We start from the raw sequence: 24539 nt of genomic DNA on the forward strand, positions 1-24539 counted from the left end.
TCGTCATAATCCACATGAGCACAGGAAAGAGTCTCTCTCTCTCAACATCAGAAGCGAATACCGAGGGAGCGCAAGCCATCATTTACACGAATGCTTGTCTCATATCTCATGCGTAGGTCATCCTGAAATAATTATTCATTAATAATTTTTGACATTTTCATAATAAACCAAAATAATAAAACAAAACCAATAAAAATAATTACCAGAGATAGATGTCCAAGGTCAGGCTCTAACTGTACGACGCGAGTGGCATCAATAGAAGAAATGGGCTGGTAAATCGTCCCGCCACTTTCGGATCGCTCAAACTGAAAACCCAAGGCCACTCTGACTGGAACAAATGTGTGCACAGGTCCATGCTGAAACGTCGGCTGTGACGGCTGGCCAATCTGGAATTCACGTCTGACACCCAAATTGCTAACCGTATGAATGTTGCCTGTACGACCTACAGCTGGGAGCAAATGACCAATAGACACCCTGAACCAGTAACGGTAGTACTGCTCATAAGTCTGCAATGTAACTAGGTCAGAAGCCTGTAGCCAAGTCCAATGCACGTTACTCTCGATGACTTGCTCTAAGGTCATGTCCTTAGCCTCTGATACATGGGTAGGCGGATCAGGAGGGATACCAAAGTATGGTGTGAGCTGTCTGTAACATCTATCCCCTAAATACCACTCCATATCACTCCCACAAGTGAATACCATCCTCCTATGAGAAATGAACAATGCATATCTACAGTCATTCGCGCCGATGTGCACAGATGTCCTCCAAGGCCTCCAAACAATAGAAGCCTGTGTGCTAAGCTCAATCTGGGTTCGGACAGAAGTTATGTTATGACTGATCTCACTGGTCAGACGCGCTCGACAAGGTCCGTGCCAAGCCCTAAGCCTAGGCCTCTCATCGGTATACTCTGTGAGGATAGGATTTGCAGCACGAAAATACTCATAAAACCATACCTCTAAGAGAATGACAAACCCTCCCATCTGGGGACTACTGACAACACCAGTATGTCGAGACGCCCTATCTAAACAACGCAACAAATGACAATATATGGCTCCACCAAAATCAATACCGCCCAACTCATGCAAGTGCTCAAAGTTAGCTAGATATCCCAAATTAATCGTGGAATGACCAGAAGGAAAAAAGAAGACACCCATCAAATACATACAGAAAGCTCTTACATACTCATCAACATGTGTTTGACCATCATCGGAATCAAGTGACAAATAATCTATCAAAAACTGCAATCCTGAATCAGTAGTCAACGGTGTAATGTATGCAGCCTTGATACCAGAAATCCTAACACCAGCACTGTCATACGACTCCTCGGTCAGACAAGGGAAGAAAGTCATCATTTGGGCACAACTCGAATTCAGTTACATCTCAACGGATTACCTAATCCTATACTCAAACCAGATATCATGCAAAAATCTAATGGAGTGAAGCCCAACTCTCCCCGAGGGAAGTGAAAAGTATGTGTACTATCCCACCATCTCTCAACTAAACCATTAATAACTCCCTGAATGTCAGTCTTATTGTAAGGGATGTCAACTAGATGAGCAAAAGGAGTCGCTAAAATTGCATCTCTAACATGGTCAAGTGCACCGACTTTCTTAATATCATCCCACCACGTCCCTAAAGCGCGTGGAGTGCACCGAACTTCGATACATAACACATCTCTGATGTACGCAAAATGAAACTAAAATTAAAAAAATAAAAATAAAAATATACGTATTGTATTGAACTACTAAAATTAACTACTACTACTACTAATTTATGAAATTAAAATACATACCTGTTGTTCAAGAACAACTCTTGAGACATGCCTTTCATGAAACCTCTTAGACACCGCCTAAGATGGTGAAATCAATAGCCTCCGCAGAGGAAATTCAAAATCGACTTTGGCGATATTGAAGCAAAGAATGGATCGTCGACCCTCGACTCCTTGATTTCCAGCTCCGGAAGTGGTTGGTTCATCATCTAGATCACCACTGGGATTATCCCAAATGTATGCACTGTTTTCTTCTTCCTCACCGCCACCACTCCATCGTGTTTGGTTATTATAGACGGATTCGATTCGTTTGGAACTCATTTTTTTTCCTACTAACTAGAGTGAATGAGTTGAAAAAAAAAAATTGTAAAATGACAAAAGTCCGATCGTCGTAGCGACACTAAATAAAAACAAAGACGCGACATTAAATCGGGGCTGCGCCCGATTACATTTGTCAGCGACGAGACAATCTTGGGCGCCAATACTAATAATGTCAGTGGGTCCCCAATAAATTTTCGACCGACCATTTAATTTTGCGACCACCTAGAGTTGGTCGAAATTTGCTATCAAATTTTGTGGTAGCATTCTTCAAATTTGAAGAGTATGCTACCACCACCTAGAGATGCTCTAAGTTAGGGGTTCAATAACGTTTTTATTTTATAATTTTTGGTTTAGGAGGGAAGTAAAATCAGCTTATGTGTTTGCTCAATAACCCCAAATAGATATGAATAATGATTGTTAATATGAATAGTGATTGCTCATAACTCATGTTAAGGTATGAACAATCATTCATACTCATATTGAGGTATGAACACTCATTATTCATACCTAAAATAGGTATAAACAATGAGTCTTCATATAAACAATGATTGTTCATAGCTCAGGTTGAGGTATGACCCCCCTCCCCTCCTAAATAGGTATTAACAATCATTATAGGTAGGAACAGTCATTGTTCATACTCATAGCTTGTGTTGATGTATAGTACGAACAATGAGTGTTCACAGCTCATTTCGTCCTTAAATGTAGAGATTGGGTTTGTGAGTGATTATAAAAAAAAATTCATATCCTTAAGACTAGACAATACCATGGTGGTTTCTCAAGCTTGTTGATTGCATTGCTAACTCTGGTGGAGTCAGATTCCAATTCAACCTCTTTATCGCCTTCTTCAATACATTGACCGAAGTATATATACTTCAATAGCTTTAGCTCTTGCAAGTAATTTTTTATGTCTCTTACCTTCTTGTTATAGACAATTGAAACTGGCATAGATGTTTGCTGAAGTCTTCTAGTATTTTTTTCCTTCCAAATTAAATCTCGTCCACTGAAGCTCAGATAAAGACTTTATATATCTCTCCTGTAATGACAAATATCCCGGATTTTAAATAATTTTTTTTCGATTTTGCATTTTATGCCGTTTTGGTCATTGCTCATACCTTATGTGATGTATAAATAGTGATTGTTCATACCCAAATAGGTTAACATACTTCATACCATAGTACAAAATATCAAGATATGGCAAATATCAATTCCTGATTTATGGATATGTATTGTGGATATATCCCCTTCTTTGGGGATATTTGACATTGTTTCATATGCAAAAATCGTAGATATATCTAAAATATCAACATATATCGTTGTGATTATGAATAGTTCTTGATATATCATGATATATAATTTATATTTATTTGAAATGTAATGGTAAATATTAAATAAAATTGCTATATACACAAAATATCCATAAATATCGCAAAATATCTCAAAATATTGGTAATATCGCTGATTTTTGCAGTTGTAAATATCTCTAAGCATATCGCGATATTTACTTATCCTTTGTTAAAATCTCGATATATATCATAATATATCACGATATATCGCGATATTTTGTACTATGCTTCATACACTATGTTGATGTATATTCATACCCCAAATATGTACGAATAATGATTGTTCATACTCCAATATGTATTCTTACTGATTATACATTATGTAAGGTATGAACTTACGAACAATGATTGTTCATACTTCAATATGTGTTCTTACTGATTATACATTATGTTAAGGTATGAACTTATATTAAGGTATGAATTTATACATTATGAATAGTGATTGCTCATAACTCATGTTAAGGTATGAACAGTGATTGTTTATACTCATATTGAGGTATGAATGAGTATGAACAATCATTTCATACCCCAAATAGCTATGAACAATGAGTATTTATATAAACAATGATTGTTCATAGCTTATATTGAGGTATGAACCCCCCCAAATAGGTATGAACAATCATTATAGATATGAATAATCATTGTTCGTACTCATAGTTCATGTTGATGTATAGCTCATTGTTCATACTCATAGCTCATTGTTTGTGAGTGAATATAAAAAAAATCATATCCTCTAGAGTTGTTTTGAAACGAACTTGTGCCCTGGGGCTAATCTATTGTATTTAGAATATATTGCCTTGGCTTGACCTGTTTTGACTAAAGTAATTTCATTGTGTATCTGATAAATAAAAAAGCATTGTGTAATCAAGTCAACTGCTGTTTGGTAATACTCAAGGTCTGCAGGTTTTGTTTGATTGTTTTTTTTTTAAAAAAATTTAACAGTAATGCTACACCGACCCACTTATTTGACCTACTATTTGAACCTACTGATGTGTCAAAAGTACTAATCATTGATTTACATAGAGATATGTGTCTGTGTGTATTGCAATGCAAACCAACTTCATACAAATAGTATAGTAGATCTAAAAAGTAGGTCCATGTAGCAGTACCAGTGTTCTAAAAAACGCTAGGCGGTAGTCGGGTGGTAGGAGAGCGCCTAGCGCCTAAGCCTTCTAGGCAGTGCCTAGACGGGCTAGGCGCTAGATGAGTTTTTTTCCTAATATATATAATAATACACATATACTACAAGAAATGAAGAAAATCATTTACCATAACTCAAAAAATAAACACAAACAAATATATTTATTACAAAAATGCGTAATAGTTGAGGAATATTGGCTTCATATAAAAACATACTCTTTGTTATAATGACATATAATTTACATTAGACTTAAGTCTTTTAAACTCATTCAAATCTTAAGCCTACACGGGCCTTTATTTTTCGATATTTAATCATTAAAAGAAAAAAAAAACAAAAACAAACAAACTTGACTAAATCGCCTAGACCTGCCTAGTCGGTCCACTGATTTTTTAAATGACTAGGGCCTAGGCGAGTCGGTTGGGCACCGCCTAGCGCCTAGAGGCGGCCGCCTAGACCGATTTTTATAACAGTGAGCAGTACTCAAATTTAAGTCCACAAAAAAACCCAAAAGATAAAAAAGCCCAAAAGAGAAAAGCCCGCGAATACATATATTGAAAACGTTTACAAGGTAAACGAACTCAATGTAAACAGACGCTAGCTAAAAAGAAACTGCTGAGGTTATTTTGGAGGTATTTCGGAACTCCCAGCCCCCACGTTCAAGATTCAAACCCCCCCACATCTCTAGTCGTTTTTTCTTTTGTTTCGTCTTCAACGATCATTACCCTTAGAGGTGACAATTTTGTTAGCATTGGTTCATTAAAGGATATCAGTGGACTTAACATTTCCGAGGTATACACGTATCCATTTCTCGTTGCTTAGGAGTTTTTAGCTTTTCATGTTATTTTTCTTTTTGTTCCTACAGTCCAGAAATTTTTTATTTTCTACAAAATCACTTTATGGATACAGAATTTTATTTTTAATCGGTGATGTCCTCTTTACTGGTAAGCTATCCTATATACATTTTTGAACTGTAGGCCAAATTGCTTGTTCAGGAAGGGTTAATGGACTTGTGATTTCTTTTTATTTCCCATTTTGTTTGTTGTATTACCAAGTTCAAGTATGTTAACATTTACATTTTGTTCTCATATTCTAAGCCATGCATCTCTCTCTTAACAGTCCATTCTCACTTCAGCAATAGCAACCATGGAGATGAGTGTCAGTGACTGCATACAGACTAAAGTAAAACTTAACTCAACTATTAACGGCTTCACTTTGGTGTATTTGGAATCAGTATAATATAATATAGTTGACTTGCAATTGCGGGACAAAAATTCGAAAGCAAGAACGTGATTGAGAATCATAGAGTTTCTATGGAGTCGCAAGGGCCTCTTTCTCATCTTCCTCTTGTTCATCTTCATTCTCCTTAGTTGAGTGTAACAGAACAAGCCAACCAGACCTACTCCTTTGATCGAGCCATTAACCAAGAACAAGCATCAAAAGCCCCGTCTTATGGGCAAGCAAATTCTTTCGCTCATTTGAGGAGGAAATCTTCCGATTTTAGAGGCGTGGTGAAGGATTCAATATACAAGGAAGGCCGTGCATTATCGGTGAAAACTACAGCTCGAGGAAGGATCTGAGTGAGCCATGGTGTGAAACACAGAGATTCCCCCAGGCCATTGCAGGTGACAAGATCTGTAGATGAATCTGTTGAGAGGGGGATCAATGGGAAGTATAAGGTGCCTGTTGATCCTCTAAATGGCCTCACTAAACTTCAAGAGGTGCCTCAGTATTTTCATGATACAAGTGAACCGCCAAGATCATCACCGTATGAGAGGTTTTGACTCAGATTCCAAATCAAACTCATTTTTTGGGGGATTTCCAAAACGGTGGTGGCAATTCGAATAGAACCTCAAATACACATCAAGGGTTGGAAAGTCACAAGCACAATCACAGTGTTGCGGCGAAATTGATGGGCTTGGAAGCTATCCCCAAATCCTTAGCAGCCAATGAAGGCTCAACGAGGCCGACTAGGACCTCTATCTACCCAGGTGGTAATCATGATTCTTTGTCAAAGTCATCAAGAACAACAAGTGATTGCAAGCAAAATTCAACCTCCCCCAGAAATTACCTTAAGGAGTTTGTTTCACCACGATTAAGAAATCCCGATGCCATCACGAAACCATTGCCAAATTCACGGTTCTCTGTCGAGCCAGCTCCTTGGAGGCAGATGGATAGTAGTCATACCGTCCGAAAACCTCTTCGAGGAGTCGTGATAGCCCTCCTAGGGGACTAGTGGCTCATCTTCGTGGTAATGCGCTAAGATTGAGAAAATGTTGAAGGAGCTTGAGTTCAAGCAATCGGACAAAGATCTTAGAGCTCTTAAGCAGATCTTTGGGACGCAATGCATGCCAAAGGGGTGTTGGAAACCGAAAAGCAAGAAGATCAATGTGTTGTTTCTGATAGAAACTATGACAATCTAAAGCAGAATATCCTTGATCAGAATGAAAGATTGGCACGACAAAATCCTGTAAGTAGATATCCTGTTTCTACCACCGCCAAGGGAAATAGTTCACCAAGGACATTCGAGTCTCCAATTGTGATAATGAAACCAGCCAGACTAGTTAAAAAGTCTGGCATCCCTGCTTCCTCTGTTATACCTATTGAAGGTATATCAAATCTTCGAAACCTTCAGAGAGGAAATATCATTGAAAACAAGAAGAGCTCGGTTAACAATCGAATGGCTAAGGACTTGCCATATACTGTCAGAGCATCCAAGACTAATACACAGAAGGCATCCAAGACTAATTAGCAATTGGCTTTAATTTAATGAACAAATGTAGCCTCATACCATTGCAACTAACATAGATAAACACAGTTACTAGAAAAGCCTTATACTGTTAGAGGAATACAACTAGACCAGACTGCCCTATTTTATTCAAACAAGTGCGGATAATCAAAAAATTTATGACAAACTACAATTTAACCATGATCGGAGACACCTCGCAAGGCTTACATAAATTGATCTTTAGCTTGCTTTGCCAATACACTGATAACCACACCTGTACTACATCCACACAAATGTTCCAACTTTACTCTTTTTGATGGTTGGACATCCAAACACATTTTTGGGGCCTCTCTAATTTGTGCATATTTGTTTGAACACGGAACCATTTGCAACATTGCGTTCTTACTGACTTTGGGCAATGCATAAAAAACATTCCTTTTGGATTTGATGATTTGAGATAGAAGTGATCCCGCCTCAGTACCTGCAAATTATTTCAATAAGCAAACTCAAAGCACTCCAACAAACAGATCTAATTGCATGATAATATCATCTAAGAGGTAGTTAGAGTAAAATCCATGTAACTACAAATCTAATCAACAAGAATCAAAACATAAAGAACTACCTAAAATTAATTTGATAACAGAACGTGCACCCATTTGTTCTGCTGCCTTTTGCTTCAAGGGAGTACCAAGATATGTTTTACCATGGAAATCCAAAGTTGAGATGAACATTGGAATAAGACAATTATTTGGGTAGTTGTATAAATAGGCATTTCCAAACCAATCTTCACAGCAAATTCATTAAGGATGGATTTGCAATAGGTCATATCCTACAAGAGTGACAAAAACAAATAAAAATATATAACCTAAGAGGAAAAAGTAGAACAAAGTTTAACATAATAGTAAAATAACACACACAGACACACGCATGCATGCAACACACCTCATTTATTATTGGACATTCTTTGTCTTTGACCTTCTTCAATATACATTCCAGAGCAACTTTAGCAGCATTCTGTTCTGCCTCTTTCTTATGTAGAAATGTCTCAACGGACATATATAATTTCCCCCATCAACAGAAACAGAAGATCTAAATTGTGGCACAGTTCCAAAACATTCAGTAGTATAGGTTGGAAGTGGCAGTTTGGATTTCTGAGCATACTCTTGTAATCGGTTCTTATGCATCATGACTTCAATTAGACCACGGGGTGTTCCCAATTAGACAAAAAAATAAAATCCATGTCAACAACTTTTTTGCATTGAGTTAAAAAGTATCTAGACACAAATAAAATTTTAAGTCAGAAGGGAAAAATCAAAAAACCATTCCGCAGATTTGATCTATGATACTCATTGTCAGACAAAAAACCATTCTGCAGATTTGATCTATGATACTCATTGTCAGATGTAATGTAATAGGTGACTTTAAAACCTAATCAGAGTATGTCTTTGTATTAATAGGCCATAATTATCCTCAACAATATTTGGTAACTATATAACTCATATATATATGAACATGCAAACTATAAACTATAATAGTCAGAGTTTGTATATTAACTATTAACATGCAGACACATGAACCACCTCAAACACAACCAAACTTAACGAAAATAATCACAAGCTAATCTATCTTATCAAAACAAATATATTTTTCTATGACAGTCAATCTCATTTAAATCGAAAACCTTGAATTGTAAATAGAATCAAATCTTAGTTAAACGATGAAATCTTCAGAAGAAATCGAAGTGAAGGCTGAGAGAGAAAGAATACCTATGAAAGAACTCTTGCCTTCCTAATCAATCTAAGGGCGATTGAGGATGAGAATGAACTCAAAGAGGTAACTGATGAGCTAATGGACTCTAAGAGGTAAACAAGGTGATGAGCTAAACTGAATCTAATCAGTTAGGATTAGATTCGGAGGTTGACAAGGGTTGACAAGGTAAACCGAATCTAAACAGGGTTGACAAAGTAAACAAGCTTAAAAAAAAGAAACTGCTGAGGTTATTTCGGAACTCCCAAACCACCCCCACAACAAGCTTCAAACCCCACGTCTCTAGTAGTTTTCTTAATTTGTTTCCTCTACAACGCTCATTACCTTTAGAGGTGACACTTTTATTAGCATTGATATCATTGGACTTCACATTTCCGAGGTATACACCCATTTCCCGTTGCTTAGAAGTTTTTAGTTTGTCATGTTATTTTTCTTTTTGTTCTTTGGTTTTATTACTTAGTTTCATTATGTCTCCCAGGTAGTAATTATTGTTTTTGTTCAGATAATACTCGTACTTTCTTCTTGGGAAGTAATAGAAGTAATAAAAGTTTGACTGTTTTCTAAATTTTGCTATGTTAGTTCTCATATATTCGTATACTGCACCTTCTCGTTTGCGAGTCAAAATGAATGTTTAAAGGATGTTAAGGGTCAATTGTTATGCTCAACTAGAGTTATCAATATGTCGTTGAAGCCTCAAATATTAATGTTTATTTATTTAGTTTTGATTTTCAGGTTCTAATAGAAAAACTACATAAGGAGGTGGTTGGCGTGAAGCTAGATTTAAGTGCAATGAAATCGTATCTTGATGAGAGTTTTAAAGGTTTAGAGTCCCATGCTAACCAAATTGAGGATAGAGTTAAGTTGGAAATATTAGCAAAGAAATGGGAGAATGATCCTGAGATGAGACATTTTGAAGCAACTTTAATGGAACTAGCGAATACTCCTGTGCCAATTATTAGATATAAAGATGCTTTACCTATCACTCCTGAGCTGATGAAGGAGACAATGAAAGCAAAACGGAAGGTAAATTCATGCTATGCTAAGGATTTTATGATTAAGTAGAAACTATATTAATGAAAAGAAAAATAGTTGCATAGTGAGATGTTGTTATACCCTTGAAACGGTGTGTGCTAGAGATTCTTTAGACAATACCCCATTGTAACAACGAAAAAGGTGCATTCACATAATACTCATTTGACTTGTTACAAGTACGAAGATAACCATTTGTTATTGTTTTAGGTTGAGTTTGGTAAGGATATGGGTGATTGCTCCTTCTATCGCTATCTGGATTACTTCCCGGACATTCTGCAACCTTTAATTTTGGATATTGAAGATCCAAAGGGCGACGGCAATTGTGGATTTAGGGCCTTGGCCATGGCATTGGGGTATGGCGAGGAGGGCTGGGTCTAAGTACGAGTTAATCTGATTTCAGAGTTGCACGCAAGTAAGGAAGAGTACATACGGATGTTCGGTCATGAAAACGTGACTCGTTGTGAGGGGAAGTCTAGTACACTTTAAGGGTGATGCTCCTGAAGAGAAATGGATGTTGCTACCTAAACATGGGTATCTTGCAGCATCAAAGTATAGCGTTGCGATTGTGTATTTCTCAATGGCAGGTTGTCACACTTTTCTGCCATTAAAGTTAGCATTCAATGAGAATGACTATAAAGTCATTGGTATTGGGCGTGTTCCAAACCACTTTTTAAAGTTGAATTTGGAAGCAAATTGTCCAATGCCAAAGATCGCGTCGTTTTGAAAAAAAAACATCATCGCGGAAATCGCAAATGAGTGGAAATCATATTTCATGTCTCGCTTTGATGCATTTCCACTTGTCTCTTGCAGAGATGATCATTTGGGTGACCATGTGATTCTGAGTGATTCAGACTGACTTGGTAGGAGGCTCCTACATTGTGCGATATTTAAAATTTTATTTTTTCATTCTACTTTTTGCGCATCTAACTTTATGACTTCTTTACACTTATTTTGAACTAATATGGTTTTTGTGTAAACCTGCAGGAAGACATTTCATATATTATTTAGGCCATCTCAGAGTAAGGATGGTTCGTCATCCCAATGACGTGACAAACATTCTCTTATTGATATTTTCAGTTAGTATTAAGAAAATGTTTTTTGTTATTGAGTAGAAGTGTATGCTTTTGTTTTCTGGATTAGACTATTGACAGACATTCTCTTGTTGATGTTGTCAGTTAGTGCAACAACATTGAATTTTCTATCTGGTTGTTATTGTGATGTACTTGAGTTAAAATTTTATTATTTCTTATGCCTAAGTTGAATTCCTATCAAGTTCTAAATTGATGGTGGTCAAATAATGATATTTGATACAAAGGAAGGATATGGTACGGACGTACGGTGCTAGTGTTCCAAGTTTGTCATAACTGTGTTTTACATTGGGTGCAGATAAGTTTCTTTCTTTATTCATTTTTGTGTTTCCATTGCTATTCTGTGGCAAGTGTTTTCCTTCAACTCAATTTGGTCATTTAAATAATCTCTTATTGCATATGCTGTTGATTTAGTCTGGTCTTTGTATATGGTTATGCCGATGTTACTTTGTAGTCTTGTACTGTAGAATCACTAATATTGTTTAATATTTGCCTGTGTGTATATAGAATCAGATTAGAGCTTTCTATGAGAATTTTCTCAAGTGGGGAAAACTAATGTATGAGATATATAGGGGCTTGGCAAAAACGTTTTTTGAGAATTCAGTGTCTGGGATTCTGGCTGTTTTCTCCCATTATCAGTTAAGAATGATACTCAGGGCAAGAAATAATAAAATGGGTTAAGTTGTAATAGTTCCAGAGGGTAGAGGTGAAATGAGACTTGTCTATTTTCATAGCCTTAGTGCTTAACATGTGGATGCCTTGTTCAGTCTCAGCAGAGGAAGACCTCTTTATTTCATTATTGTAAAGATGTACCTGTTGAACATGCTTTAGCGTAGTTGTTTTTAAAGTGTTTGCGTCCTGTCCTCCTACTTGTGTCCACCATCAATGGAACTCTTTGGCTACCTCTTTTTTCTTTCTTTCTGTGTCTGTCTCTCCCTAATGGTTAGGTTACACTAGCTATATATTTTTGGGTTAACAAGTATTACCCCCCCACTAGATGAGCCAATTAGGACCCCCCCCCCCCAAAAAAAACCCTAAACCCTAAACCTAAACCCAAAAAAAAGTCAAAGTGGGGGAGACCCTAATTTCCCATCTAGTGGGGGGAAATCCTAATTGGCTCATCTAGTAGGGGGGTAACACTAGTTCACCCTATATTTTTTCTTTCTTTGAGATTCTTGATTCCCTGTTTTGGAACTCTTTGACTAATAGGCTTTGTTATACAGAAAGAGTTCAGCATGTCGGGTAAGCATTGTTTTCTTCCTTAGATACCATATCTAAAAGATGGTTTACTACATATGTCCTCTTTACAGGCAATTATCCCGATCGCTATCAAAGATGGTAATTACCTTCAGGAAGCTTGGGAGCACATTCTGATGTGTCTATCTCGATTTGAACACTTGCAACTATTAGGAGAAGGTGTACCTTCTGATGCATCCTTTTCACGGGACATCAATCGAAGCGAGAGGACAAACAGAAATCCTCGCTTTTTCCATCCTTGAAGAAGAAAGGGAATGCTCTTGAGAATCCAATTTGTAATGGTGTAGTTCGAGTGGGTTCATATGATAGCACTACTTGTTGGAGCTCATACCTCGGGGCTAGTAACTCGAGCAGGTTAATAGTTTTATTTCCAACTTGAATCTGCTTGGCAGATTGGAAGTTTTGAGCTTCGACCACATCTATGGTCATAGCCCGAGTGAGCAACAAATGAGGCAATAGTAGCTTTTGTTAAGGCCCTATGCAAAGTTTCCATGGTAGAATTGCAGTCTCCAACAGATCCTCGCATTTTTAGCCTCACAAAAATTGTTGAAATAGCGTATGATCCTTGCTTTTTCCTTTTCCTTTCGTTTATTTTCAATTCTTTCTACTCTCTGTCCTGGATATCTTTTTATCTTCAGAATTAGTGCATGTTTAGGAAACCGACTAATAGTGGTAGTCGGTTGTGGAGATTTTTAAATTTTGGACCAAATTAAACTTGATTAATTTTGTAGTTTGGTCCTTTTTATTGCCACATTAGGCTGTTATGATCCTTGCTTGTATGGAAAATGATGAATTCATAAGACATCATAAAGCAACCTTAGTTTAGTTTTAATAAAGGATCTGATGTAAATATGTAATGGAGACTTTGATGTTATATTGCCCAAGAGAGAAGATACACAAGGTTTGAGGCTCTTCGACATGAAAAATTATTGGTAACGATTATTTAAAATAATTGTTATTAGATTTGTTGATATAAGAAGCTCTTGCAAAGATTTTCAAATGACAATTATGGTTGAAGACAAACTTTGAGAAGAAAAAGATCATCTGTCGTAGGCATGTGAGATGTCCTGCGTACCAAACGTGGAAGCAATTATAAAGTTTCATGTACTTGTGGGTTGTGCAAGAGCCACACATGTCCCTTTGAAACTTTCATGTACACTTTGAAACTTATGCCATTCTGTGTCACTTTGAAACTTATGCCAGATTAGCTTCCACGTCCACTTTTCTGTATGTTTATTTGGGGCATCTATTATTGCAGAGTACCTATGGATAAAGAGCAAAAGGTTGTGTTGGATTACTCCTGCGACTGATTGCTGAATGATAAAGGCTTCCAACGTTCAATATCTTCAAAAATTGCGGAGGTGGGCAAAATAATCGAAGACCTTTACTGTTTTGCCCAGGACATTGAAGGGGTAGTGAAGGACGGAGAAATATGTGGTTCGGACAAGGCCCACGAGATATAAGCGTCTAAGCAAGTGACAATTGAAGACAGGGTTTCAAATCAAGCTGCCGCATGTGCACGGAACTATTCTCGTTCTCTGAATATCTCTTGAGGATCCGTGGTCTTATTGATTTATAGGTGCAGAAAGCATCTAGTACCTTTGTTTAATTAATACATTAATAAAAGTTTATGCTTCTTAATGAAAACTTTGGAGTAAATAAGAAACGGGCATGTCATCTTGAGGCATCGCCAACTTCATTACTGAATGCTTGATAATATACTTGATTGCCACTACTTGCTTACTTGCTTCAAAGATTGCCCTGTGGCATATTTCTCACTATTTATATTAGGACTAGGATCTAAGTTTCTAACCTCAAAAGAAATATTTTCGTTGTTCTCTATATAGCACTGAATTTCTTGCACCTACAAATCACCACCATGTGTATATCAATTGCTAGACTGTCAATTTGAGTTACTCACATGTATATAACAAGTCAACTGCTGTTTGGTAATACTCAAGGCCTCTCAAATAATGAGCGCTCTCAAATAATGCTGGTAAGTCTGCAATATAGTGTAAGTCAGAGAGGTCCTTTTCCATACTACATACAAGGTGGAACCGAGATGTCTACAATCTCGTTTTTTCCCTTCATATTTCTCATTTACAGCATCCACACCTTACTTGAGGTTACACTCGCGCTTGAAAATTTTGATTGACGAAAAAACAACAATTTGATTGACGAAAAAACAACAATTGCAAAAGTGCCTTCTACTATAAAATTAAAACTTAAAAAGAAATTTGACAAGATGGGATTTGTTAAGGCCACATTACTATGCCTTTTTGCCTGCAGCTGCACGAGATGATCAATTGCATTGTAATGGGGCAATTTTCCATGCAGAAACATCAATTTGAATTGCACATTTATGTCATTTCATTCATGAGAAATTACACAAGGCTTAAACATCTATTTTTTACATTCCTGGGTGAGATACATTCAGCTCACCCATTGTAACAATTGTTTACAAATCCTATCTTTCCTCCTCAAGTTAACCACTAAATTAAGACTTGGCTAAATGCATCCAATACAAACAAGGATGGCAAAAATGTTCCTACTCAATGTGGACTGAAGAAATGGAAGATGTGATTTCACTGGCTCTAGGATCATCTGTCTCTATAGAAACACCTCGGGGATCCTCTGTAACCAACATTGAAAGCAAAAGCTGAGTTTGTGATTCGGGCTCAATCTGCAATTTCAGAAAGCAAAAGGTTGGATAGTCAGTGAACATATTCACATGTACACCATCTCATAAAGCCGGCCATTATGTAAAGTACTGATGTTAGCCTTAATAGCCTCTGTAATACCATCTGACACGTCAAATTCAACATAAACTATTCAAATATTGGAACACCACTATCTATATTCCTTTCATTCAAAAAGGATGAGGATTGGCACTATCTTTGTCGTTTTTCTATACATTTCAAAGATGGGAAACATGGAATATCAAATAAGTAGATACGATGGTGATGGTAGACGCCATGCACATAACAGAAAAGGCAAAGCATCAACCACATGACCGCTATAAATCTATGTTACATGGACACACCATATTTCAAAAATAATTTGTATCGGATCGTATCCATCCACGTGTCCAGATCGGACACACACGGACACATATTGTGTGTGATATACCTTAGTTTTTGATATTTCGCCGTCGTCGGACACTCCGTATCCATTAGCCGGGATATGGACACACGATGTCCGTGTCAATGTAACTTAGCTATAAATAAAAACAAGTCTCGTTGTTTTATTAGTAAATGAAGGTATTATTTTAGGAACAAGTTGGCCATTTGAGCATTTAGTCAAGCTTCACTAAATGCTCAAACTAGGAAACAACAGTTAGCTCAGCAACAATTACGATTTGAAAGTTGAGATAAGATCCATTCCTCGGACGGTAGGGATTACTAAGGATTTCTTATGCAAGGGGTCAACAAACGAATATCACAAGACTGCAAGGAGTTTATACATTTCAAATTACCATTAACACACTTGAACGTTATAATTTCTTTAGTACTAGGGTATGCCCTTGCCTATGGCCCGCGAGGCCTCGACGTGCCTGCGGCACTAGCCTGACACTCAATCTTTTAACGTACGACACTAATAAGCTCATCGCGCCTTCGGTGCGACCGTAAACACGACATAACACCATGCACCACGATCCGCATCACTCTAGTAAATATGATGGCGGATCGCCGCCGCGCCGACACGCATCTACCCCCGTACGGCACAGATACGGGTGCCTTTGGCACCCCTAACGCGCCCCATGTGCATTCGCACCCTCGACTCGCATCCGCCACGTAAGCGCGCCCAACTAATATATTGCCAAATTGCTAATTTGAATCTACTCACCCAACTAAACTTAAGAAAAGTGCTTTTCAACTTGCTAATTTGATAAGTTCCAAATTTAAACTGATTTTGATAGAATCCTGCAAAAAATCTCAGATTATCGGTAAAAAGTCCCCCGAAGTTTGAGGACTAACCAGGTTGGAAACAATGAGAAACCCAAAATTCAGATAATGTTAATATCGATTAATAAGTATCGTTTTTCCTCATTATGCAAGTTTTTCTCCCGTAATCTATGTAATATCTCAGTCCCGAAAAAGGGAAGCTCGCTTATTGAAGTCCGAGATAAGAACCTTGTAATGTTTTCATCCCTTTCGCAGATAATTGGGATTGATTTCCTTAAGAACAAGCGATATGTTGATCGGGACAAGAGTGTAGCAATTCGAACCCATTAGGCCTCCACCAATCACAAAGAACTTTCTTTATCTACCTTGGTTTGAGTCCAACATCGGTAACACGGGGAACACGTACAAAACAAACATTAGATAATTAGATGAATAAAAATTGAAAAGAATAATTCAATCCATACTACACTCCAAAGAGAGAAAATAAAATGAAGTATGTATTAGAGAACGAAAAAGAGAAAAGAGATGAACCAATGCAATAAATGGCGGTGAACCAACTAATTACCTTAGATGTCAAACGTTGTGCAAAGAAGGCATGAACAAGACCTTTTGAAGTGCTTGAGAGGACCAGTTCGTCGGACACTTTTGCTTTCTGCAATTGGCATATCTCAATATAACCTCATAGTAAGATAAATTAAAAACTACATTAAATTAAAAATGAATTGTATATACGTAACATCTCAAAAAAAGAAATTATTGAAATAAATATCAGGAACTAATTTTGAACGTCGGTGTTATACTCAATAATATTTTGAGGACTGAAACTTGGAAGCACCGGGACTCTAGTAAACACTGTATCAATAATACGACTCTCTCCTTGTCAACGAAGATCAATAAGGATACACACACATACACACACAAAGAAGAGAGGGAGGGCAAAAGGAAACCACAATAAAGCAAAGAAAAGTGTGGGTACCTTCAAAACACCAGCATAACCTCCAAAGATGCCGCCCTCCTCAATCACGTCAAGACATGCATGGTGCTGAGGCATATTTGGAGCAGTTTTTTTTTGCTTGTTGTCTAGCAACTTTTATTATTTCACATGCTTCAGATAAGGAACCAAGTCTATCTGTTCTTTGAAGAGAACTTATCCAAGGTTTACACCTCTCAACAATGTCTAAAGTTTTTTGGCGTGCAACTTTCAATAATTCTTCAGAGATACAACAAAGATCGATAAGACCTAGCTTCTTCCCTTCTTCGGACATAATCGACTGACATCTAAGAAAGAGTACAATACCATTCAGTCATGGAAACAGATGTGATTGCTATTGTATGGGTACACAAGTAATAAGTGAACTAAAGGACACATTTTGTGTCAGATGTACATATAAGGCATTTTAAAGAAAGTATGATTATTGCTGCAGCTTAAAAAGTGAGAAAAATGATCAACATAAAACTCCATACAAAATGTGATTTTACTGGAAAGGTCAAGAACTGACAAACATATTTACAAAAATAAAGAGAATAGCTAACAGTTCAATATGTGCTAGTCATTACAAAGAGATGAAAGATACTCAATATGCACAGTTACAACAACAGCAACTTATAGCGACCATAAAATATGGCGGATACGTTGAATATTTCAAGTGCGGAGTGTTTTACATTCAGAATCTTATTCCAGGTGAAACGATTGGGATCTGTTCTCAATTGACAACAATGAATAGGAGAAAATGACAAATACTGACCCTAATAGTGAATAAAATCATAATTTTTGGATAATTGGATAAATAGAGTGAGCAAATTCTTTTTCAAATAGCAGCATAAGTTAAAGACTTCCATATTTAGAGTTGGATTAGAATGGGGAGCAGGCTTACCAACATCATTTCAACAGCCTTTGACAGCCCTATGAGCCTTGGAAGTAATTGAGTGCCTTAAAAAGTAAGGAAATGTTTAGTGGCGTATACGTTTACAAGAAATAATGGTTTCATAACAATTGATGACATTGGCAAATAACCAGGGAATAGAGAAAGGAGATGTACCTCGAAATCCGGGGAATAACCCCGTCGTCGCCTCGGCAAAACCTAGTTGAACTCTTGGTATGGAAATGCGAGCATGGCATCCCTTCATTAGATTGATTTAAAGATGCAATTAGTGATGATTCTGAAAATTAGATTCATAATAAAATGATATAGACGTAGTTAATAATCACAAACTAGAGCCAATTCTAAGCCACCTCCAAGTGCAAGACCTTGAATAGCAGCAACTGAAGGTTTTTTGCTATCTGTTGAACAGCAACATTAAATCGTTATATACTTCTGGTGCAAAGAAACAAGAAAAAACAAATAAGACATAAAAGAGAATAACCTTCAACTATGTTAACCAAAAACTCGACAGATACATCGGGGAAGAGTTGAAAGATCCCCCGCCGGTCAAACAAAAAAAATCTCAATAGGCAAAAAAAAAAAAAAACCAAAAAAGCACCATTACTTTCAAGCGCAGAGTAAGATGTTTAAAGAAGTACCAGTCTTGTGAACAGTCCTAAACACGTTGATGTTAAAACCACCAGAAAATGTCCCGCCCTCACCTTTGATGCAACAAACAGAAGAGACACAATCAGAAACCAGGATGCAAATATTACTGTAAAACTTAACATTCACTATAACACCCCGTGTTTTTTATACGTATTTTTTTATTTAATTAATTAATTTAATTGTTTATTTTAAAAATTCGTCGGATTGGACTCGGGATACGTGGGCTTGGTTTTGGGCCCGAGTCGGTGTTGGGCTTGGGTTTCGGACCCAAGTATATAAACACGTTGTTATAGAGAATAGGGTTTGGAAGAGAATAAAAATATTAAAAATGGAGGCAGAGATGAAAGCTGGATTTCTGGAGGGTGGAGCGCGACGGCTCGGACTCGGAGGAATTCGTGGAGCTGTTAAGACAGGTGAGTAGTTAGTCTTCTACCTCACCACGTAAAACAGATTCTGATCTCATGTTTTCATTCCATTTTACTGTCCATTTTTCTTCGCCATGTATCATATTATTAAACTGGCTAAATATTAAGCCTATTGTTTTGGTTATCTTTGAAACTGTCGAACTGGGAACTGTGGTTTTGGTTGAGCTGTTCAAGCTCTAAAGAAACATTTCTGGCGGCACCAAGAAATCGCCGACACAATATTATATAAACTGTTGGTGGTAGTAAGGGGATGAAGGTTGGGTTGATGTCGGGCTGTCGAAGCTTTGACATGCGTTAATGGCGCCGGTGGAGAGTCGTGAGCAAAACTCGGTTAGGCTGTTTTTGGGTTAGAATCGGGGGTGGCTAGTGATGGTGAGTGGAAGGTGGCTGTCGATTTGTTTGGTGGTGGTTGTGGGCTGGACGGAGGTGCTGCCAAAGCTTTGAGGGAAGCTTTAATGGCGCCGATTGCGTTTACTGTGTTACTGAAAGATGCGATTTTTGTCTTTATTTTTCAATGTTTTGAACTGTTTTGGTTAGTGTTGTTTGGGGTTTGATGAATGGTGGTAAGGGGGGGAGTTTGAGAGTGGTGGAGAGCTCCAGGAAGCCATTAATGGCGGTTGTGAATTTCTAGATCTAGTTTGGAAGAATTGGGATTGAATGATTAGGGGATTTTGTGTTTGACAAAGTTGTAGGGGTTTTTGCAAGGATTAAAACCGATTAGTTTAATTAGGTGGTCGATTGGAATTGTGGTGGCCGGATTTTTGGGTGGTTGGTGGCTGCTGGAGGAAGGAGATGACCATTTGGGCTTGGGCACGGGTCGGTTTCTCATGGGCTTTGCTTGTTGGTTTTTGTTTGGGCCGGTTTAGATTGTTGGGCCGAAATGTTTAAGTGTTTGGTTTGGGCCCAAATTCTATTAGTGGCTTGGCCGAAATTTCGATGGTGGTTGGCCGAAATTTCAGTTTTAGTTTTATGTGGGCTGAAATCTATTTTAAGTGGTTGGGCCCTTTTCTATTTGTTTTGTAATCTTTGGACCAGTTTAATTAAGTTTAGTTTGGGCCCAGTTTAAGTTAAGTTTTTGGGCCAGTATCTAATATTGCTTGGGACCAGTCCATTGGACTTAAAATAGATCTATGTGGGTTTTCCAATGTTTAGACTTTCGGGTTCTAAGGTTGGGCTCGGCCAGTTGGGTCCGAACCATTACCTTGGTCATGAGCCCATGAGCCATACGCCTTTGCCCTTAGCAATGAACCATGGCTATGACCCTGGAACTTGTCGAACATGGAAATGACAGTTTGACTTTGACAATGACATTTTGACGTTGACCATGATGTGTTGACTTTGACCAGGGTTGACTTTGACCAGAGTTGACTTTTAACTCGAATTATGATTTGGGTTATTAAGATAGGTCTAGGGCTATTAGCATACTTGACTTTAGGCTAAGACCTCTATATATACGTGTGTATGTGTATTAAATACTATGTGATTTTGCAGTATTTTATGATATGCAACGTTATGACACTAAGACATCCCTGAAATTAATAACGCGTAAACCAAAAATAATTGAATCAAGATATTCCTACGTTCTCTGAAATAATCTATGCAATAAAGTACAATAATACGTAAACAAAATTTACCGCACCCTTTTAGAACTCTCCACGCCTCAAGTTTTGGAATTGAGTTTTATGACTGATTATGTCATATGTTAGGTGGGCATTTATTGAATGTGCCATAAATGGCCCGTTAGCGTTATATAAGAGTATTCATTGAATGTGCCATGAATGACCCGGGTATTCATTGAATGTGCCATGAATGACCAGATTGTAGTGGACTGCCCTAAAGAGGAACTAAGGTATTCGCCTTGCGGGTTAGTTGTATTCCTTGAGTGTACGGGAATGTAGGATTGGGTATTCCTTGAATGTGGCAGGAATGACCCAGGGCATTCATTGAATGTGCCATGAATGGCCCGTTAGTGATATGATAGGTATTCCTTGAATGTGGCGGGAATGACCTAAGGTATTCATTGAATGTGCCATGAATGACACGAGTTTTTTGTGCCCAAAAGAGGTGTGAAATATGTGTATGAAAGCCCCGAGATGGCTATGATATTGTGGTATTCGGTGGGAGAGAGGCACCGCGGGGAATGTGTGATTTGGCAAATGTGTGGAGTGCAAATCGTGGAGTAGGTACTAAAGGGTGGGTGTATAAGAAAAGTAATTGATTAAGTGATAAGAGAAATTTATTTGATGATGCAAGTGTGTTTGGGCTTACTTTTGAATACATATAGGATATGTACATATGTTATATACAAGTTCTAACTTTCTTTTTTGGGGAGGGTAGGACTTAATAATATTTTGTCTTGGGGCCGGTCCTACCCTTATCAAATGCGGATATCGGTAAGTGTAATTCAATTATTTAGATATTAAAACGAGTGATTTGAATGAGTTAAGATAATATAAGTTTTGCTTGGGAAGAACTATGCCGGTTGAGATGACGGAACTACCTGTCTTCCAAGCTGAGAATGATTAGGTTATGATAGAGTTAAAGTGTTGTTTGGATAATTAAAGTATGATAATGTTTATATGTAGTTAGTCTACTCATACCAGCAAATTCAATTTGCTGACCCATGTTTGCTTTGTTTTGGCAACGTGGGTGTGTTCTTGGGAACATAGGTGGAAGGCAGTGGAATCGCGGCGTGTGATTGGGATTCTCGCCTGGAGCAGTCTGGGAGTTTAGTTTATTAGGTATGATCTTTTGGAAAGATGTAATAATGTAGGTTACATTTTCATATGACATGAAATACAATGTTGAAGACCTGTTATTCTTAAAGTTGTTTATGTTTGTATTGGGATGGAAGAAAGTTTTTAATAAAGTGATAGTTGAGGAATTTGGAGATTTTTGTTGTTAAGTTGATCCTGTTGTGATGTGGGTTTTAGGTTTTGACAGGTGTTGTATCACCCCGTCATAGCCTGGGTTTTTAGACAATTGAACATAATGATGTTTGAGATATTTATATTTCAAATATTCATTATTTTTAATTGTTTAGAAAATCGGGCTGTGACATTCACATTCCAGAAAGGACAAAATATGTGAATACTGCTGAAGATTAAAAGAGCCAGCAAACATGTACACATTCATTGGTGAATTCCAATTTCAATGACGCAGAAACACATCCTATAACACAACTAAGATGTAAAATGAGAGTCAAGGCAAAGTAGGTTTTTGGTTATGTTTCACTATGATTCCAAAAGGTTTCTCCTAATTTTATCTTCCACCAAAAGTCCAAATCCAATAATAACTTCGTTATTTTTTTATGGTAATTTCTTAAACAATTGTATTCTTGATTAATCTGAAAATAAAAATATGAAGAAGCTCACCAAATATGAAGAAAATAAAAATAAAAATATGCTTTAACATCACTTCTTTTCATAGCTTCCAAATACTTATCCTTCAATCCACGAATAGGAGCTAAGGCATTAACAAGTGGATTAGAGATCTTGAAATTGCACCAACTTTCCCCATCACTTCCAACTTCCATCATTGCTACTCCATCACTTCCAACTTCCATCATTGCACCAAATTTCCCCATTCTTTCGATTCGAACCGATAGATTTTTGCAGAGAGAGAAAAGAGAGATGGATTTCTGTGTGTTAAAGTCGTCGTTGGATCTCCCCCGTACTTTGAGGGGAGTGATCTTGGTTAGTTAGGCGAGATGTTGGAAGAGAGAATAGAAAAGAAGATCTGATCTCATGGATCCAGACGTTATGGATGGAAGTAGCATATCATGTGGGAGTCGTTCTTTTTGCCATGTCACAACTTGTTAAAAGACAATGACAACCATTAGATGGAGGCCCTGTGGGCCCCACACCATTGCTTTTTATTAGATAGATATTACTTTTTGTAAGAATGAACATGTTTTTCCTCCCATCCATTAGTTTCCCTCTCTTGCCACTATTCTTCAATTTAATAAGGATGGGGCACAATAGTGAACAAGCCAATCAAAACTGAGAAAAGAACAATTTAGGTGCAACAATAAGCTAATGTTAGAACCCAAACCTTTGTTCATCGGTGAAAAAAAAACTGCAGACTACTGCTAATAATTCGGTGGCAAAGTCAAGTGTTATTTTGGCTTGGCAAAATTTACTCAGCTCCCCCCAATGTAAAGTTTGTCACGAAAATGGTGACGGATTACTATAATAGTCAGGCAATGCTAGTTTTGATGTTTAAAGTGTTGCATATAGTGTCTGGGCTTGTCGGTAAACTGACAGTGGAAATAATGGACAGGATTATCTACAAGTAAAGTATGATGTGCTCGACTGAAAATTCCTTTTGAGTTCCCAGGTAATGCCATTGCAGCTTGACTAGAAGGTCTAGTATGCGAGCAACAGTAGCAAGTAGTATGAAGGAACAAGTTTTAGCACCAAAGTATACAAATCTATTTACACTCTATATGGTGGATTTAACATTTATGACCACTTAGTATTTGTAATAGTGCAGTTTCACCCTCAATTCTTTTGTAGGCAAAAACTTAGCTAGCAGCATAAGTGCATAATGTACCAATCAAATCTAAACACATAAAGTAACCTGAGCATGAAGTATGCAATCACGCCCTGATAGTAATATCGGTAAAGCTTCTCTCTGCACATCAGTTGGTTCAACAAATCCAACTTCCTCGATACTGCATTGCACAAAAAATTACCACTACTCAAAATCTCAAACACAAATATACAACCCCTTCTTTATTTTCTCAACTTTATGAGTTCAACACAATCATATAATCAAAATATAAGACAAACAAGAAAGAGAGTATCACTTTTCTTTGAAGTATATGTTTTGGAACATGCCCTTCACATATTTCTCTAAGTGTTAAAGCTCTCTCTGCAATCTCAACTGTGTTGGGGACACAAGAAATGGGGAGAGAGGTTTGTGAAGGACTGAAAGTAGTGGAAATGAGAGAAGTATTTGGAAATTTAAGGATTGGGATTTTTGAAGGGGGTAGAAAATGAGGGAGTCCGGGGTTGTTGTCGGAGAAAAACAAGTTAGAGAAATTGAGAGGGAAGCCATTGAAGAGGAGTGAAGTGAACAGAGCAGTAACGGGATTAGCTTTAATGTTCAAAGACCATTATTCCAAGTGATAGTATATATACTAATGTGGGAAAGACAAAAACAGCAATTACCACGGCGGATTGAATTGGTTTAGTTGAAACTACAAATACTTGCAAGCCTATGAGACATAACC

At 37.4% G+C, this 24539-nt stretch overlaps 1 pseudogene; it reads right to left on the bottom strand.

Annotated features, from left to right (window-relative positions):
• Positions 1–16587: 16587 nt before the first annotated feature.
• On the bottom strand, positions 16588–22966 carry LOC147497836 (peroxisomal fatty acid beta-oxidation multifunctional protein-like; annotated as a pseudogene).
• Positions 22967–24539: the final 1573 nt, after the last annotated feature.

Source organism: Coptis chinensis, chromosome 5 (genome assembly GCF_015680905.1).
Source record: "Coptis chinensis isolate HL-2020 chromosome 5, ASM1568090v1, whole genome shotgun sequence".
Lineage (NCBI taxonomy): Eukaryota > Viridiplantae > Streptophyta > Magnoliopsida > Ranunculales > Ranunculaceae > Coptis > Coptis chinensis.